The sequence below is a fragment of the Urocampus carinirostris genome, chromosome 1 (genome assembly GCF_059441175.1).
Source record: "Urocampus carinirostris isolate Australia breed hairy pipefish chromosome 1, RoL_Ucar_1.0, whole genome shotgun sequence".
Taxonomy (NCBI): Eukaryota; Metazoa; Chordata; class Actinopteri; order Syngnathiformes; family Syngnathidae; genus Urocampus; species Urocampus carinirostris.
The window spans coordinates 72,678,624-72,697,989 of record NC_142349.1 but is presented as its reverse complement, the minus strand read 5'-3'; the positions used below and the strand labels follow the sequence as shown (position 1 = coordinate 72,697,989).

At 47.6% G+C, this 19,366-nt stretch overlaps 3 non-coding genes across 3 annotated transcripts; all 3 read left to right on the top strand.

Moving 5' to 3' along the window:
- Positions 1-1,388: 1,388 nt before the first annotated feature.
- On the top strand, positions 1,389-1,460 carry trnae-cuc (transfer RNA glutamic acid (anticodon CUC)). The gene has a single exon. It is a non-coding gene; the product is annotated as a tRNA-Glu (tRNA).
- Positions 1,461-10,332: 8,872 nt separating this feature from the next.
- Positions 10,333-10,404, top strand: trnae-cuc (transfer RNA glutamic acid (anticodon CUC)). Its single transcript has one exon. It is a non-coding gene; the product is annotated as a tRNA-Glu (tRNA).
- Positions 10,405-15,160: 4,756 nt separating this feature from the next.
- trnae-cuc (transfer RNA glutamic acid (anticodon CUC)) lies at positions 15,161-15,232 on the top strand. Its single transcript has one exon. It is a non-coding gene; the product is annotated as a tRNA-Glu (tRNA).
- The last annotated feature ends 4,134 nt before the right edge of the window (positions 15,233-19,366 follow it).

The following is a 19,366-nucleotide window of genomic DNA, read 5'->3' as shown; positions in this document are numbered from 1 at the left end:
CCTGATGGACTAGTGGCTAGGATCCAGCACTCTCACTGCTGTGGCCCGGGTTCGATTCCCTCCCGGTCAGGTCTATTATAATAGACGGAAAGACAGAAAATTCTTATTGGAGAAAGCATTGAAAGAGGTTCCTTTTTCTAGAATGGGTTTTCCGACAGTCAACTTTTTTTCTAGTAAAGTCCTTGGTGGTCTAGTGGCTAGGATCCAGCACTTTCACTGCTGTGGCCTGGGTTCGATTCCAGGTCAGGTCTATTATTATAGACGGAAAGACAGAAAATTCTTATTGGAGAAAGCATTGAAAGAGGTTCCTTTTATAGAATGGATTTGACGACAGTCAACTTTTTTTCTAGTAAAGTCCTTGGTGGTCTAGTGGCTAGGATTCAGCACTTTCACTGCTGTGGCCTGGGTTCGATTCCAGGTCAGGGAAACTGTTACACGCAGATAGAAAATTCCTCTTGAGGAATTGGAATGAACATTGAAAGAGGTTCCTTTTTCTAGAATGGGTTTTCCGACAGTCAACTTTTTTTCTAGTAAAGTCCTTGGTGGTCTAGTGGCTAGGATCCAGCACTCTCACTGCTGTGGCCCGGGTTCGATTCCCGGTCAGGTCTATTATAATAGACGGAAAGACAGAAATTTTTTTATCGGAGAAAGCATTGAAAGAGGTTCCTTTTATAAAATGGATTTGACGACAGTCAACTTTTTTCTAGTAAAGTCCTTGGTGGTCTAGTGGCTAGGATCCAGCACTCTCACTGCTGTGGCCCGGGTTTGATTCCCGGTCAGGGAAACTATGACAGACAGACGGACGGACGGACGGACGGACGGACGGACGGACGGACGGACGGACGGACGGACGGACGGACGGACGGACGGACGGACGGACGGACGGACGGACGGACGGACGGACGGACGGACGGACGGACGGACGGACGGACGGACGGACGGACAGACAGACAATTCTTATTGGAGAAAGCATTGAAAGAGGTTCTTTTTATAGAATGGATTTGACGACAGTCAACTTTTTTTCTAGTAAAGTCCTTGGTGGTCTAGTGGCTAAGATCCAGCACTTTCACTGCTGTGGCCCGGGTTCGATTCCAGGTCAGGGAAACTGTTACACGCAGATAGAAAATTCCTCTTGAGGAATTGGAAAGAAAATTGAAAGATGTTCCTTTTTCTAGAATGGGTTTTCCGACAGTCAACTTTTTTCCTGTTCATTCCCTGATGGACTAGTGGCTAGGATCCAGCACTCTCACTGCTGTGGCCCGGGTTCGATTGCCGGTCAGGTCTATTATAATAGTCGGAAAGACAGAAAATTCTTATTGGAGAAAGCATTGAAAGAGGTTCCTTTTATAGAATGGATTTGACGACAGTCAACTTTTTTTCTAGTAAAGTCCTTGGTGGTCTAGTGGCTAGGATCCAGCACTCTCACTGCTGTGGCCCGGGTTCGATTCCCGGTCAGGGAAACTATGACAGACAGACAGACAGACAGACAGACAGACAGACAATTCCTCTTGAGGAATTGGAAAGATGTTCCTTTTTCTAGAATGGGTTTTCCGACAGTCAACTTTTTTTCTAGTAAAGTCCTTGGTGGTCTAGTGGCTAGGATCCAGCACTCTCACTGCTGTGGCCCGGGTTCGATTCCCGGTCAGGTCTATTATAATAGACGGAAAGACAGAAAATTCTTATTGGAGAAAGCATTGAAAGAGGTTCCTTTTATAGAATGGATTTGACGACAGTCAACTTTTTTTCTAGTAAAGTCCTTGGTGGTCTAGTGGCTAGGATCCAGCACTTTCACTGCTGTGGCCTGGGTTCGATTCCAGGTCAGGAAAACTGTTACACGCAGATAGAAAATTCCTCTTGAGGAATTGGAAAGAAAATTGAAAGATGTTCCTTTTTCTAGAATGGGTTTTCCGACGGACGGACGGACGGACGGACGGACGGACGGACGGACGGACGGACGGACGGACGGACGGACGGACGGACGGACGGACGGACGGACGGACGGACGGACGGACGGACGGACGGACGGACGGACGGACGGACGGACGGACGGACGGACGGACGGACGGACGGACGGACGGACGGACGGACGGACGGACGGACGGACGGACGGACGGACGGACGGACGGACGGACGGACGGACGATTCTTATTGGAGAAAGCATTGAAAGAGGTTCTTTTTATAGAATGGATTTGACGACAGTCAACTTTTTTTCTAGTAAAGTCCTTGGTGGTCTAGTGGCTAAGATCCAGCACTTTCACTGCTGTGGCCCGGGTTCGATTCCAGGTCAGGGAAACTGTTACACGCAGATAGAAAATTCCTCTTGAGGAATTGGAAAGAAAATTGAAAGATGTTCCTTTTTCTAGAATGGGTTTTCCGACAGTCAACTTTTTTCCTGTTCATTCCCTGATGGACTAGTGGCTAGGATCCAGCACTCTCACTGCTGTGGCCCGGGTTCGATTCCCGGTCAGGTCTATTATAATAGACGGAAAGACAGAAAATTCTTATTGGAGAAAGCATTGAAAGAGGTTCCTTTTTCTAGAATGGGTTTTCCGACAGTCAACTTTTTTTCTAGTAAAGTCCTTGGTGGTCTAGTGGCTAGGATCCAGCACTTTCACTGCTGTGGCCTGGGTTCGATTCCAGGTCAGGTCTATTATTATAGACGGAAAGACAGAAAATTCTTATTGGAGAAAGCATTGAAAGAGGTTCCTTTTATAGAATGGATTTGACGACAGTCAACTTTTTTTCTAGTAAAGTCCTTGGTGGTCTAGTGGCTAGGATTCAGCACTTTCACTGCTGTGGCCTGGGTTCGATTCCAGGTCAGGGAAACTGTTACACGCAGATAGAAAATTCCTCTTGAGGAATTGGAATGAACATTGAAAGAGGTTCCTTTTTCTAGAATGGGTTTTCCGACAGTCAACTTTTTTTCTAGTAAAGTCCTTGGTGGTCTAGTGGCTAGGATCCAGCACTCTCACTGCTGTGGCCCGGGTTCGATTCCCGGTCAGGTCTATTATAATAGACGGAAAGACAGAAATTTTTTTATCGGAGAAAGCATTGAAAGAGGTTCCTTTTATAAAATGGATTTGACGACAGTCAACTTTTTTCTAGTAAAGTCCTTGGTGGTCTAGTGGCTAGGATCCAGCACTCTCACTGCTGTGGCCCGGGTTTGATTCCCGGTCAGGGAAACTATGACAGACAGACAGACAGACAGACAGACGGACGGACGGACGGACGGACGGACGGACGGACGGACGGACGGACGGACGGACGGACGGACGGACGGACGGACGGACGGACGGACGGACGGACGGACGGACGGACGGACGGACGGACGGACGGACGGACGGACGGACGGACGGACGGACGGACGGACGGACGGACGGACGGACGGACGGACGGACGGACGGACGGACGGACGGACGGACGGACGGACGGACGGACGGACGGACGGACGGACGGACGGACGGACGGACGGACGGACAGACAGACAGACAGACAATTCTTATTGGAGAAAGCATTGAAAGAGGTTCCTTTTATAGAATGGATTTGACGACAGTCAACTTTTTTTCTAGTAAAGTCCTTGGTGGTCTAGTGGCTAGGATCCAGCACTTTCACTGCTGTGGCCTGGGTTCGATTCCAGGTCAGGAAAACTGTTACACGCAGATAGAAAATTCCTCTTGAGGAATTGGAAAGAAAATTGAAAGATGTTCCTTTTTCTAGAATGGGTTTTCCGACAGTCAACTTTTTTCCTGTTCATTCCCTGATGGACTAGTGGCTAGGATCCAGCACTCTCACTGCTGTGGCCCGGGTTCGATTCCCGGTCAGGTCTATTATAATAGACGGAAAGACAGAAATTTTTTTATCGGAGAAAGCATTGAAAGAGGTTCCTTTTATAAAATGGATTTGACGACAGTCAACTTTTTTCTAGTAAAGTCCTTGGTGGTCTAGTGGCTAGGATCCAGCACTCTCACTGCTGTGGCCCGGGTTTGATTCCCGGTCAGGGAAACTATGACAGACAGACAGACAGACAGACAGACAGACAGACAGACAGACAGACAGACAGACAGCCAGCCAGACAGCCAGCCAGACAGCCAGCCAGACAGCCAGCCAGACAGACAGACAGCCAGACAGCCAGCCAGACAGCCAGCCAGACAGACAGACAGACAGACAGCCAGCCAGACAGACAGCCAGCCAGACAGACAGCCAGCCAGACAGCCAGACAGACAGACAGACAGCCAGACAGCCAGACAGACAGACAGACAGACAGACAGCCAGACAGACAGACAGACAGACAGACAGACAGACAGACAGACAGCCAGACAGACAGCCAGACAGACAGACAGACAGACAGACAGACAGACAGACAGACAGACAGACAGACAGACAGACAGACAGACAGACAGACAGACAGACAGACAGACAGACAGACAGACAGACAGACAGACAGACAGACAGACAGACAGACAGACAGACAGACAGACAGACAGACAGACAGACAGACAGACAGACAGACAGACAGACAGACAGACAGACAGACAGACAGACAGACAGACAGACAGACAGACAGACAATTCTTATTGGAGAAAGCATTGAAAGAGGTTCCTTTTATAGAATGGATTTGACGACAGTCAACTTTTTTTCTAGTAAAGTCCTTGGTGGTCTAGTGGCTAGGATCCAGCACTTTCACTGCTGTGGCCTGGGTTCGATTCCAGGTCAGGAAAACTGTTACACGCAGATAGAAAATTCCTCTTGAGGAATTGGAAAGAAAATTGAAAGATGTTCCTTTTTCTAGAATGGGTTTTCCGACAGTCAACTTTTTTCCTGTTCATTCCCTGATGGACTAGTGGCTAGGATCCAGCACTCTCACTGCTGTGGCCCGGGTTCGATTCCCGGTCAGGTCTATTATAATAGACGGAAAGACAGAAAATTCTTATTGGAGAAAGCATTGAAAGAGGTTCCTTTTTCTAGAATGGGTTTTCCGACAGTCAACTTTTTTTCTAGTAAAGTCCTTGGTGGTCTAGTGGCTAGGATCCAGCACTTTCACTGCTGTGGCCTGGGTTCGATTCCAGGTCAGGTCTATTATTATAGACGGAAAGACAGAAAATTCTTATTGGAGAAAGCATTGAAAGAGGTTCCTTTTATAGAATGGATTTGACGACAGTCAACTTTTTTTCTAGTAAAGTCCTTGGTGGTCTAGTGGCTAGGATTCAGCACTTTCACTGCTGTGGCCTGGGTTCGATTCCAGGTCAGGGAAACTGTTACACGCAGATAGAAAATTCCTCTTGAGGAATTGGAATGAACATTGAAAGAGGTTCCTTTTTCTAGAATGGGTTTTCCGACAGTCAACTTTTTTTCTAGTAAAGTCCTTGGTGGTCTAGTGGCTAGGATCCAGCACTCTCACTGCTGTGGCCCGGGTTCGATTCCCGGTCAGGTCTATTATAATAGACGGAAAGACAGAAATTTTTTTATCGGAGAAAGCATTGAAAGAGGTTCCTTTTATAAAATGGATTTGACGACAGTCAACTTTTTTCTAGTAAAGTCCTTGGTGGTCTAGTGGCTAGGATCCAGCACTCTCACTGCTGTGGCCCGGGTTTGATTCCCGGTCAGGGAAACTATGACAGACAGACAGACAGACGGACGGACGGACGGACGGACGGACGGACGGACGGACGGACGGACGGACGGACGGACGGACGGACGGACGGACGGACGGACGGACGGACGGACGGACGGACGGACGGACGGACGGACGGACGGACGGACGGACGGACGGACGGACGGACGGACGGACGGACGGACGGACGGACGGACGGACGGACGGACGGACAGACAGACAGACAGACAGACAATTCTTATTGGAGAAAGCATTGAAAGAGGTTCCTTTTATAGAATGGATTTGACGACAGTCAACTTTTTTTCTAGTAAAGTCCTTGGTGGTCTAGTGGCTAGGATCCAGCACTTTCACTGCTGTGGCCTGGGTTCGATTCCAGGTCAGGAAAACTGTTACACGCAGATAGAAAATTCCTCTTGAGGAATTGGAAAGAAAATTGAAAGATGTTCCTTTTTCTAGAATGGGTTTTCCGACAGTCAACTTTTTTCCTGTTCATTCCCTGATGGACTAGTGGCTAGGATCCAGCACTCTCACTGCTGTGGCCCGGGTTCGATTCCCGGTCAGGTCTATTATAATAGACGGAAAGACAGAAATTTTTTTATCGGAGAAAGCATTGAAAGAGGTTCCTTTTATAAAATGGATTTGACGACAGTCAACTTTTTTCTAGTAAAGTCCTTGGTGGTCTAGTGGCTAGGATCCAGCACTCTCACTGCTGTGGCCCGGGTTTGATTCCCGGTCAGGGAAACTATGACAGACAGACAGACAGACAGACAGACAGACAGACAGACAGACAGACAGACAGACAGACAGACAGACAGACAGACAGACAGACAGACAGACAGACAGACAGACAGACAGACAGACAGACAGACAGACAGACAGACAGACAGACAGACAGACAGACAGACAGACAGACAGACAGACAGACAGACAGACAGACAGACAGACAGACAGACAGACAGACAGACAGACAGACAGACAGACAGACAGACAGACAGACAGACAGACAGACAGACAGACAGACAGACAGACAGACAGACAGACAGACAGACAGACAGACAGACAGACAGACAGACAGACAGACAGACAGACAGACAGACAGACAGACAGACAGACAGACAGACAGACAGACAGACAGACAGACAGACAGACAGACAGACAGACAGACAGACAGACAGACAGACAGACAGACAGACAGACAGACAGACAGACAGACAGACAGACAGACAGACAGACAGACAGACAGACAGACAGACAGACAGACAGACAGACAGACAGACAGACAGACAGACAGACAGACAGACAGACAGACAGACAGACAGACAGACAGACAGACAGACAGACAGACAGACAGACAGACAGACAGACAGACAGACAGACAGACAGACAGACAGACAGACAGACAGACAGACAGACAGACAGACAGACAGACAGACAGACAGACAGACAGACAGACAGACAGACAGACAGACAGACAGACAGACAGACAGACAGACAGACAGACAGACAATTCTTATTGGAGAAAGCATTGAAAGAGGTTCCTTTTATAGAATGGATTTGACGACAGTCAACTTTTTTTCTAGTAAAGTCCTTGGTGGTCTAGTGGCTAGGATCCAGCACTTTCACTGCTGTGGCCTGGGTTCGATTCCAGGTCAGGAAAACTGTTACACGCAGATAGAAAATTCCTCTTGAGGAATTGGAAAGAAAATTGAAAGATGTTCCTTTTTCTAGAATGGGTTTTCCGACAGTCAACTTTTTTCCTGTTCATTCCCTGATGGACTAGTGGCTAGGATCCAGCACTCTCACTGCTGTGGCCCGGGTTCGATTCCCGGTCAGGTCTATTATAATAGACGGAAAGACAGAAAATTCTTATTGGAGAAAGCATTGAAAGAGGTTCCTTTTTCTAGAATGGGTTTTCCGACAGTCAACTTTTTTTCTAGTAAAGTCCTTGGTGGTCTAGTGGCTAGGATCCAGCACTTTCACTGCTGTGGCCTGGGTTCGATTCCAGGTCAGGTCTATTATTATAGACGGAAAGACAGAAAATTCTTATTGGAGAAAGCATTGAAAGAGGTTCCTTTTATAGAATGGATTTGACGACAGTCAACTTTTTTTCTAGTAAAGTCCTTGGTGGTCTAGTGGCTAGGATTCAGCACTTTCACTGCTGTGGCCTGGGTTCGATTCCAGGTCAGGGAAACTGTTACACGCAGATAGAAAATTCCTCTTGAGGAATTGGAATGAACATTGAAAGAGGTTCCTTTTTCTAGAATGGGTTTTCCGACAGTCAACTTTTTTTCTAGTAAAGTCCTTGGTGGTCTAGTGGCTAGGATCCAGCACTCTCACTGCTGTGGCCCGGGTTCGATTCCCGGTCAGGTCTATTATAATAGACGGAAAGACAGAAATTTTTTTATCGGAGAAAGCATTGAAAGAGGTTCCTTTTATAAAATGGATTTGACGACAGTCAACTCTTGGTGGTCTAGTGGCTAGGATCCAGCACTCTCACTGCTGTGGCCCGGGTTTGATTCCCGGTCAGGGAAACTATGACAGACAGACAGACAGACAGACAGACAGACAGACAGACAGACAGACAGACAGACAGACAGACAGACAGACAGACAGACAGACAGACAGACAGACAGACAGACAGACAGACAGACAGACAGACAGACAGACAGACAGACAGACAGACAGACAGACAGACAGACAGACAGACAGACAGACAGACAGACAGACAGACAGACAGACAGACAGACAGACAGACAGACAGACAGACAGACAGACAGACAGACAGACAGACAGACAGACAGACAGACAGACAGACAGACAGACAGACAGACAGACAGACAGACAGACAGACAGACAGACAGACAGACAGACAGACAGACAGACAGACAGACAGACAGACAGACAGACAGACAGACAGACAGACAGACAGACAGACAGACAGACAGACAGACAGACAGACAGACAGACAGACAATTCTTATTGGAGAAAGCATTGAAAGAGGTTCCTTTTATAGAATGGATTTGACGACAGTCAACTTTTTTTCTAGTAAAGTCCTTGGTGGTCTAGTGGCTAGGATCCAGCACTTTCACTGCTGTGGCCTGGGTTCGATTCCAGGTCAGGAAAACTGTTACACGCAGATAGAAAATTCCTCTTGAGGAATTGGAAAGAAAATTGAAAGATGTTCCTTTTTCTAGAATGGGTTTTCCGACAGTCAACTTTTTTCCTGTTCATTCCCTGATGGACTAGTGGCTAGGATCCAGCACTCTCACTGCTGTGGCCCGGGTTCGATTCCCGGTCAGGTCTATTATAATAGACGGAAAGACAGAAAATTCTTATTGGAGAAAGCATTGAAAGAGGTTCCTTTTTCTAGAATGGGTTTTCCGACAGTCAACTTTTTTTCTAGTAAAGTCCTTGGTGGTCTAGTGGCTAGGATCCAGCACTTTCACTGCTGTGGCCTGGGTTCGATTCCAGGTCAGGTCTATTATTATAGACGGAAAGACAGAAAATTCTTATTGGAGAAAGCATTGAAAGAGGTTCCTTTTATAGAATGGATTTGACGACAGTCAACTTTTTTTCTAGTAAAGTCCTTGGTGGTCTAGTGGCTAGGATTCAGCACTTTCACTGCTGTGGCCTGGGTTCGATTCCAGGTCAGGGAAACTGTTACACGCAGATAGAAAATTCCTCTTGAGGAATTGGAATGAACATTGAAAGAGGTTCCTTTTTCTAGAATGGGTTTTCCGACAGTCAACTTTTTTTCTAGTAAAGTCCTTGGTGGTCTAGTGGCTAGGATCCAGCACTCTCACTGCTGTGGCCCGGGTTCGATTCCCGGTCAGGTCTATTATAATAGACGGAAAGACAGAAATTTTTTTATCGGAGAAAGCATTGAAAGAGGTTCCTTTTATAAAATGGATTTGACGACAGTCAACTTTTTTCTAGTAAAGTCCTTGGTGGTCTAGTGGCTAGGATCCAGCACTCTCACTGCTGTGGCCCGGGTTTGATTCCCGGTCAGGGAAACTATGACAGACAGACGGACGGACGGACGGACGGACGGACGGACGGACGGACGGACGGACGGACGGACGGACGGACGGACGGACGGACGGACGGACGGACGGACGGACGGACGGACGGACGGACGGACGGACGGACGGACGGACGGACGGACGGACGGACGGACGGACGGACGGACGGACGGACGGACGGACGGACGGACGGACGGACGGACGGACGGACGGACGGACGGACGGACGGACGGACGGACGGACGGACGGACAGACAGACAGACAATTCTTATTGGAGAAAGCATTGAAAGAGGTTCTTTTTATAGAATGGATTTGACGACAGTCAACTTTTTTTCTAGTAAAGTCCTTGGTGGTCTAGTGGCTAAGATCCAGCACTTTCACTGCTGTGGCCCGGGTTCGATTCCAGGTCAGGGAAACTGTTACACGCAGATAGAAAATTCCTCTTGAGGAATTGGAAAGAAAATTGAAAGATGTTCCTTTTTCTAGAATGGGTTTTCCGACAGTCAACTTTTTTCCTGTTCATTCCCTGATGGACTAGTGGCTAGGATCCAGCACTCTCACTGCTGTGGCCCGGGTTCGATTGCCGGTCAGGTCTATTATAATAGTCGGAAAGACAGAAAATTCTTATTGGAGAAAGCATTGAAAGAGGTTCCTTTTATAGAATGGATTTGACGACAGTCAACTTTTTTTCTAGTAAAGTCCTTGGTGGTCTAGTGGCTAGGATCCAGCACTCTCACTGCTGTGGCCCGGGTTCGATTCCCGGTCAGGGAAACTATGACAGACAGACAGACAGACAGACAGACAGACAGACAATTCCTCTTGAGGAATTGGAAAGATGTTCCTTTTTCTAGAATGGGTTTTCCGACAGTCAACTTTTTTTCTAGTAAAGTCCTTGGTGGTCTAGTGGCTAGGATCCAGCACTCTCACTGCTGTGGCCCGGGTTCGATTCCCGGTCAGGTCTATTATAATAGACGGAAAGACAGAAAATTCTTATTGGAGAAAGCATTGAAAGAGGTTCCTTTTATAGAATGGATTTGACGACAGTCAACTTTTTTTCTAGTAAAGTCCTTGGTGGTCTAGTGGCTAGGATCCAGCACTTTCACTGCTGTGGCCTGGGTTCGATTCCAGGTCAGGAAAACTGTTACACGCAGATAGAAAATTCCTCTTGAGGAATTGGAAAGAAAATTGAAAGATGTTCCTTTTTCTAGAATGGGTTTTCCGACGGACGGACGGACGGACGGACGGACGGACGGACGGACGGACGGACGGACGGACGGACGGACGGACGGACGGACGGACGGACGGACGGACGGACGGACGGACGGACGGACGGACGGACGGACGGACGGACGGACGGACGGACGGACGGACGGACGGACGGACGGACGGACGGACGGACGGACGGACGGACGGACGGACGGACGGACGGACGGACGGACGGACGGACGGACGGACGGACGGACGGACGGACGGACGGACGGACGGACGGACGGACGGACGGACGGACGGACGGACGGACGGACGGACGGACAGACAATTCTTATTGGAGAAAGCATTGAAAGAGGTTCCTTTTATAGAATGGATTTGACGACAGTCAACTTTTTTTCTAGTAAAGTCCTTGGTGGTCTAGTGGCTAGGATCCAGCACTTTCACTGCTGTGGCCTGGGTTCGATTCCAGGTCAGGAAAACTGTTACACGCAGATAGAAAATTCCTCTTGAGGAATTGGAAAGAAAATTGAAAGATGTTCCTTTTTCTAGAATGGGTTTTCCGACAGTCAACTTTTTTCCTGTTCATTCCCTGATGGACTAGTGGCTAGGATCCAGCACTCTCACTGCTGTGGCCCGGGTTCGATTCCCGGTCAGGTCTATTATAATAGACGGAAAGACAGAAATTTTTTTATCGGAGAAAGCATTGAAAGAGGTTCCTTTTATAAAATGGATTTGACGACAGTCAACTTTTTTCTAGTAAAGTCCTTGGTGGTCTAGTGGCTAGGATCCAGCACTCTCACTGCTGTGGCCCGGGTTTGATTCCCGGTCAGGGAAACTATGACAGACAGACAGACAGACAGACAGACAGACAGACAGACAGACAGACAGACAGACAGACAGACAGACAGACAGACAGACAGACAGACAGACAGACAGACAGACAGACAGACAGACAGACAGACAGACAGACAGACAGACAGACAGACAGACAGACAGACAGACAGACAGACAGACAGACAGACAGACAGACAGACAGACAGACAGACAGACAGACAGACAGACAGACAGACAGACAGACAGACAGACAGACAGACAGACAGACAGACAGACAGACAGACAGACAGACAGACAATTCTTATTGGAGAAAGCATTGAAAGAGGTTCCTTTTATAGAATGGATTTGACGACAGTCAACTTTTTTTCTAGTAAAGTCCTTGGTGGTCTAGTGGCTAGGATCCAGCACTTTCACTGCTGTGGCCTGGGTTCGATTCCAGGTCAGGAAAACTGTTACACGCAGATAGAAAATTCCTCTTGAGGAATTGGAAAGAAAATTGAAAGATGTTCCTTTTTCTAGAATGGGTTTTCCGACAGTCAACTTTTTTCCTGTTCATTCCCTGATGGACTAGTGGCTAGGATCCAGCACTCTCACTGCTGTGGCCCGGGTTCGATTCCCGGTCAGGTCTATTATAATAGACGGAAAGACAGAAAATTCTTATTGGAGAAAGCATTGAAAGAGGTTCCTTTTTCTAGAATGGGTTTTCCGACAGTCAACTTTTTTTCTAGTAAAGTCCTTGGTGGTCTAGTGGCTAGGATCCAGCACTTTCACTGCTGTGGCCTGGGTTCGATTCCAGGTCAGGTCTATTATTATAGACGGAAAGACAGAAAATTCTTATTGGAGAAAGCATTGAAAGAGGTTCCTTTTATAGAATGGATTTGACGACAGTCAACTTTTTTTCTAGTAAAGTCCTTGGTGGTCTAGTGGCTAGGATTCAGCACTTTCACTGCTGTGGCCTGGGTTCGATTCCAGGTCAGGGAAACTGTTACACGCAGATAGAAAATTCCTCTTGAGGAATTGGAATGAACATTGAAAGAGGTTCCTTTTTCTAGAATGGGTTTTCCGACAGTCAACTTTTTTTCTAGTAAAGTCCTTGGTGGTCTAGTGGCTAGGATCCAGCACTCTCACTGCTGTGGCCCGGGTTCGATTCCCGGTCAGGTCTATTATAATAGACGGAAAGACAGAAATTTTTTTATCGGAGAAAGCATTGAAAGAGGTTCCTTTTATAAAATGGATTTGACGACAGTCAACTTTTTTCTAGTAAAGTCCTTGGTGGTCTAGTGGCTAGGATCCAGCACTCTCACTGCTGTGGCCCGGGTTTGATTCCCGGTCAGGGAAACTATGACAGACAGACAGACAGACAGACAGACAGACAGACAGACAGACAGACAGACAGACAGACAGACAGACAGACAGACAGACAGACAGACAGACAGACAGACAGACAGACAGACAGACAGACAGACAGACAGACAGACAGACAGACAGACAGACAGACAGACAGACAGACAGACAGACAGACAGACAGACAGACAGACAGACAGACAGACAGACAGACAGACAGACAGACAGACAGACAGACAGACAGACAGACAGACAGACAGACAGACAGACAGACAGACAGACAGACAGACAGACAGACAGACAGACAGACAGACAGACAGACAGACAGACAGACAGACAGACAGACAGACAGACAGACAGACAGACAGACAGACAGACAGACAGACAGACAGACAGACAGACAGACAGACAGACAGACAGACAGACAGACAGACAGACAGACAGACAGACAGACAGACAGACAGACAATTCTTATTGGAGAAAGCATTGAAAGAGGTTCCTTTTATAGAATGGATTTGACGACAGTCAACTTTTTTTCTAGTAAAGTCCTTGGTGGTCTAGTGGCTAGGATCCAGCACTTTCACTGCTGTGGCCTGGGTTCGATTCCAGGTCAGGAAAACTGTTACACGCAGATAGAAAATTCCTCTTGAGGAATTGGAAAGAAAATTGAAAGATGTTCCTTTTTCTAGAATGGGTTTTCCGACAGTCAACTTTTTTCCTGTTCATTCCCTGATGGACTAGTGGCTAGGATCCAGCACTCTCACTGCTGTGGCCCGGGTTCGATTCCCGGTCAGGTCTATTATAATAGACGGAAAGACAGAAAATTCTTATTGGAGAAAGCATTGAAAGAGGTTCCTTTTTCTAGAATGGGTTTTCCGACAGTCAACTTTTTTTCTAGTAAAGTCCTTGGTGGTCTAGTGGCTAGGATCCAGCACTTTCACTGCTGTGGCCTGGGTTCGATTCCAGGTCAGGTCTATTATTATAGACGGAAAGACAGAAAATTCTTATTGGAGAAAGCATTGAAAGAGGTTCCTTTTATAGAATGGATTTGACGACAGTCAACTTTTTTTCTAGTAAAGTCCTTGGTGGTCTAGTGGCTAGGATTCAGCACTTTCACTGCTGTGGCCTGGGTTCGATTCCAGGTCAGGGAAACTGTTACACGCAGATAGAAAATTCCTCTTGAGGAATTGGAATGAACATTGAAAGAGGTTCCTTTTTCTAGAATGGGTTTTCCGACAGTCAACTTTTTTTCTAGTAAAGTCCTTGGTGGTCTAGTGGCTAGGATCCAGCACTCTCACTGCTGTGGCCCGGGTTCGATTCCCGGTCAGGTCTATTATAATAGACGGAAAGACAGAAATTTTTTTATCGGAGAAAGCATTGAAAGAGGTTCCTTTTATAAAATGGATTTGACGACAGTCAACTTTTTTCTAGTAAAGTCCTTGGTGGTCTAGTGGCTAGGATCCAGCACTCTCACTGCTGTGGCCCGGGTTTGATTCCCGGTCAGGGAGATTCCCGGTCAGGGAAACTATGACAGACAGACAGACGGACGGACGGACGGACGGACGGACGGACGGACGGACGGACGGACGGACGGACGGACGGACGGACGGACGGACGGACGGACGGACGGACGGACGGACGGACGGACGGACGGACGGACGGACGGACGGACGGACGGACGGACGGACAGACAGACAGACAGACAATTCTTATTGGAGAAAGCATTGAAAGAGGTTCTTTTTATAGAATGGATTTGACGACAGTCAACTTTTTTTCTAGTAAAGTCCTTGGTGGTCTAGTGGCTAAGATCCAGCACTTTCACTGCTGTGGCCCGGGTTCGATTCCAGGTCAGGGAAACTGTTACACGCAGATAGAAAATTCCTCTTGAGGAATTGGAAAGAAAATTGAAAGATGTTCCTTTTTCTAGAATGGGTTTTCCGACAGTCAACTTTTTTCCTGTTCATTCCCTGATGGACTAGTGGCTAGGATCCAGCACTCTCACTGCTGTGGCCCGGGTTCGATTGCCGGTCAGGTCTATTATAATAGTCGGAAAGACAGAAAATTCTTATTGGAGAAAGCATTGAAAGAGGTTCCTTTTATAGAATGGATTTGACGACAGTCAACTTTTTTTCTAGTAAAGTCCTTGGTGGTCTAGTGGCTAGGATCCAGCACTCTCACTGCTGTGGCCCGGGTTCGATTCCCGGTCAGGGAAACTATGACAGACAGACAGACAGACAGACAGACAGACAGACAATTCCTCTTGAGGAATTGGAAAGATGTTCCTTTTTCTAGAATGGGTTTTCCGACAGTCAACTTTTTTTCTAGTAAAGTCCTTGGTGGTCTAGTGGCTAGGATCCAGCACTCTCACTGCTGTGGCCCGGGTTCGATTCCCGGTCAGGTCTATTATAATAGACGGAAAGACAGAAAATTCTTATTGGAGAAAGCATTGAAAGAGGTTCCTTTTATAGAATGGATTTGACGACAGTCAACTTTTTTTCTAGTAAAGTCCTTGGTGGTCTAGTGGCTAGGATCCAGCACTTTCACTGCTGTGGCCTGGGTTCGATTCCAGGTCAGGAAAACTGTTACACGCAGATAGAAAATTCCTCTTGAGGAATTGGAAAGAAAATTGAAAGATGTTCCTTTTTCTAGAATGGGTTTTCCGACGGACGGACGGACGGACGGACGGACGGACGGACGGACGGACGGACGGACGGACGGACGGACGGACGGACGGACGGACGGACGGACGGACGGACGGACGGACGGACGGACGGACGGACGGACGGACGGACGGACGGACGGACGGACGGACGGACGGACGGACGGACGGACGGACGGACGGACGGACGGACGGACGGACGGACGGACGGACGGACGGACGGACGGACGGACGGACGGACGGACGGACGGACGGACGGACGGACGGACGGACGGACGGACAGACAGACAATTCTTATTGGAGAAAGCATTGAAAGAGGTTCCTTTTATAGAATGGATTTGACGACAGTCAACTTTTTTTCTAGTAAAGTCCTTGGTGGTCTAGTGGCTAGGATCCAGCACTTTCACTGCTGTGGCCTGGGTTCGATTCCAGGTCAGGAAAACTGTTACACGCAGATAGAAAATTCCTCTTGAGGAATTGGAAAGAAAATTGAAAGATGTTCCTTTTTCTAGAATGGGTTTTCCGACAGTCAACTTTTTTCCTGTTCATTCCCTGATGGACTAGTGGCTAGGATCCAGCACTCTCACTGCTGTGGCCCGGGTTCGATTCCCGGTCAGGTCTATTATAATAGACGGAAAGACAGAAATTTTTTTATCGGAGAAAGCATTGAAAGAGGTTCCTTTTATAAAATGGATTTGACGACAGTCAACTTTTTTCTAGTAAAGTCCTTGGTGGTCTAGTGGCTAGGATCCAGCACTCTCACTGCTGTGGCCCGGGTTTGATTCCCGGTCAGGGAAACTATGACAGACAGACAGACAGACAGACAGACAGACAGACAGACAGACAGACAGACAGACAGACAGACAGACAGACAGACAGACAGACAGACAGACAGACAGACAGACAGACAGACAGACAGACAGACAGACAGACAGACAGACAGACAGACAGACAGACAGACAGACAGACAGACAGACAGACAGACAGACAGACAGACAGACAGACAGACAGACAGACAGACAGACAGACAGACAGACAGACAATTCTTATTGGAGAAAGCATTGAAAGAGGTTCCTTTTATAGAATGGATTTGACGACAGTCAACTTTTTTCCTAGTAAAGTCCTTGGTGGTCTAGTGGCTAGGATCCAGCACTTTCACTGCTGTGGCCTGGGTTCGATTCCAGGTCAGGAAAACTGTTACACGCAGATAGAAAATTCCTCTTGAGGAATTGGAAAGAAAATTGAAAGATGTTCCTTTTTCTAGAATGGGTTTTCCGACAGTCAACTTTTTTCCTGTTCATTCCCTGATGGACTAGTGGCTAGGATCCAGCACTCTCACTGCTGTGGCCCGGGTTCGATTCCCGGTCAGGTCTATTATAATAGACGGAAAGACAGAAAATTCTTATTGGAGAAAGCATTGAAAGAGGTTCCTTTTTCTAGAATGGGTTTTCCGACAGTCAACTTTTTTTCTAGTAAAGTCCTTGGTGGTCTAGTGGCTAGGATCCAGCACTTTCACTGCTGTGGCCTGGGTTCGATTCCAGGTCAGGTCTATTATTATAGACGGAAAGACAGAAAATTCTTATTGGAGAAAGCATTGAAAGAGGTTCCTTTTATAGAATGGATTTGACGACAGTCAACTTTTTTTCTAGTAAAGTCCTTGGTGGTCTAGTGGCTAGGATTCAGCACTTTCACTGCTGTGGCCTGGGTTCGATTCCAGGTCAGGGAAACTGTTACACGCAGATAGAAAATTCCTCTTGAGGAATTGGAATGAACATTGAAAGAGGTTCCTTTTTCTAGAATGGGTTTTCCGACAGTCAACTTTTTTTCTAGTAAAGTCCTTGGTGGTCTAGTGGCTAGGATCCAGCACTCTCACTGCTGTGGCCCGGGTTCGATTCCCGGTCAGGTCTATTATAATAGACGGAAAGACAGAATTTTTTTTATCGGAGAAAGCATTGAAAGAGGTTCCTTTTATAAAATGGATTTGACGACAGTCAACTTTTTTCTAGTAAAGTCCTTGGTGGTCTAGTGGCTAGGATCCAGCACTCTCACTGCTGTGGCCCGGGTTTGATTCCCGGTCAGGGAAACTATGACAGACAGACAGACAGACAGACAGACGGACGGACGGACGGACGGACGGACGGACGGACGGACGGACGGACGGACGGACGGACGGACGGACGGACGGACGGACGGACGGACGGACGGACGGACGGACGGACGGACGGACGGACGGACGGACGGACGGACGGACGGACGGACGGACGGACGGACGGACGGACGGACGGACGGACGGACGGACGGACGGACGGACGGACGGACGGACGGACGGACGGACGGACGGACGGACGGACGGACGGACGGACGGACGGACGGACAGACAGACAGACAGACAGACAATTCTTATTGGAGAAAGCATTGAAAGAGGTTCCTTTTATAGAATGGATTTGACGACAGTCAACTTTTTTTCTAGTAAAGTCCTTGGTGGTCTAGTGGCTAGGATCCAGCACTTTCACTGCTGTGGCCTGGGTTCGATTCCAGGTCAGGAAAACTGTTACACGCAGATAGAAAATTCCTCTTGAGGAATTGGAAAGAAAATTGAAAGATGTTCCTTTTTCTAGAATGGGTTTTCCGACAGTCAACTTTTTTCCTGTTCATTCCCTGATGGACTAGTGGCTAGGATCCAGCACTCTCACTGCTGTGGCCCGGGTTCGATTCCCGGTCAGGTCTATTATAATAGACGGAAAGACAGAAATTTTTTTATCGGAGAAAGCATTGAAAGAGGTTCCTTTTATAAAATGGATTTGACGACAGTCAACTTTTTTCTAGTAAAGTCCTTGGTGGTCTAGTGGCTAGGATCCAGCACTCTCACTGCTGTGGCCCGGGTTTGATTCCCGGTCAGGGAAACTATGACAGACAGACAGACAGACAGACAGACAGACAGACAGACAGACAGACAGACAGACAGACAGACAGACAGACAGACAGACAGACAGACAGACAGACAGACAGACAGACAGACAGACAGACAGACAGACAGACAGACAGACAGACAGACAGACAGACAGACAGACAGACAGACAGACAGACAGACAGACAGACAGACAGACAGACAGACAGACAGACAGACAGACAGACAGACAGACAGACAGACAGACAGACAGACAGACAGACAGACAGACAGACAGACAGACAGACAGACAGACAGACAGACAGACAGACAGACAGACAGACAGACAGACAGACAGACAGACAGACAGACAGACAGACAGACAGACAGACAGACAGACAGACAGACAGACAGACAGACAGACAGACAGACAGACAGACAGACAGACAGACAATTCTTATTGGAGAAAGCATTGAAAGAGGTTCCTTTTATAGAATGGATTTGACGACAGTCAACTTTTTTTCTAGTAAAGTCCTTGGTGGTCTAGTGGCTAGGATCCAGCACTTTCACTGCTGTGGCCTGGGTTCGATTCCAGGTCAGGAAAACTGTTACACGCAGATAGAAAATTCCTCTTGAGGAATTGGAAAGAAAATTGAAAGATGTTCCTTTTTCTAGAATGGGTTTTCCGACAGTCAACTTTTTTCCTGTTCATTCCCTGATGGACTAGTGGCTAGGATCCAGCACTCTCACTGCTGTGGCCCGGGTTCGATTCCCGGTCAGGTCTATTATAATAGACGGAA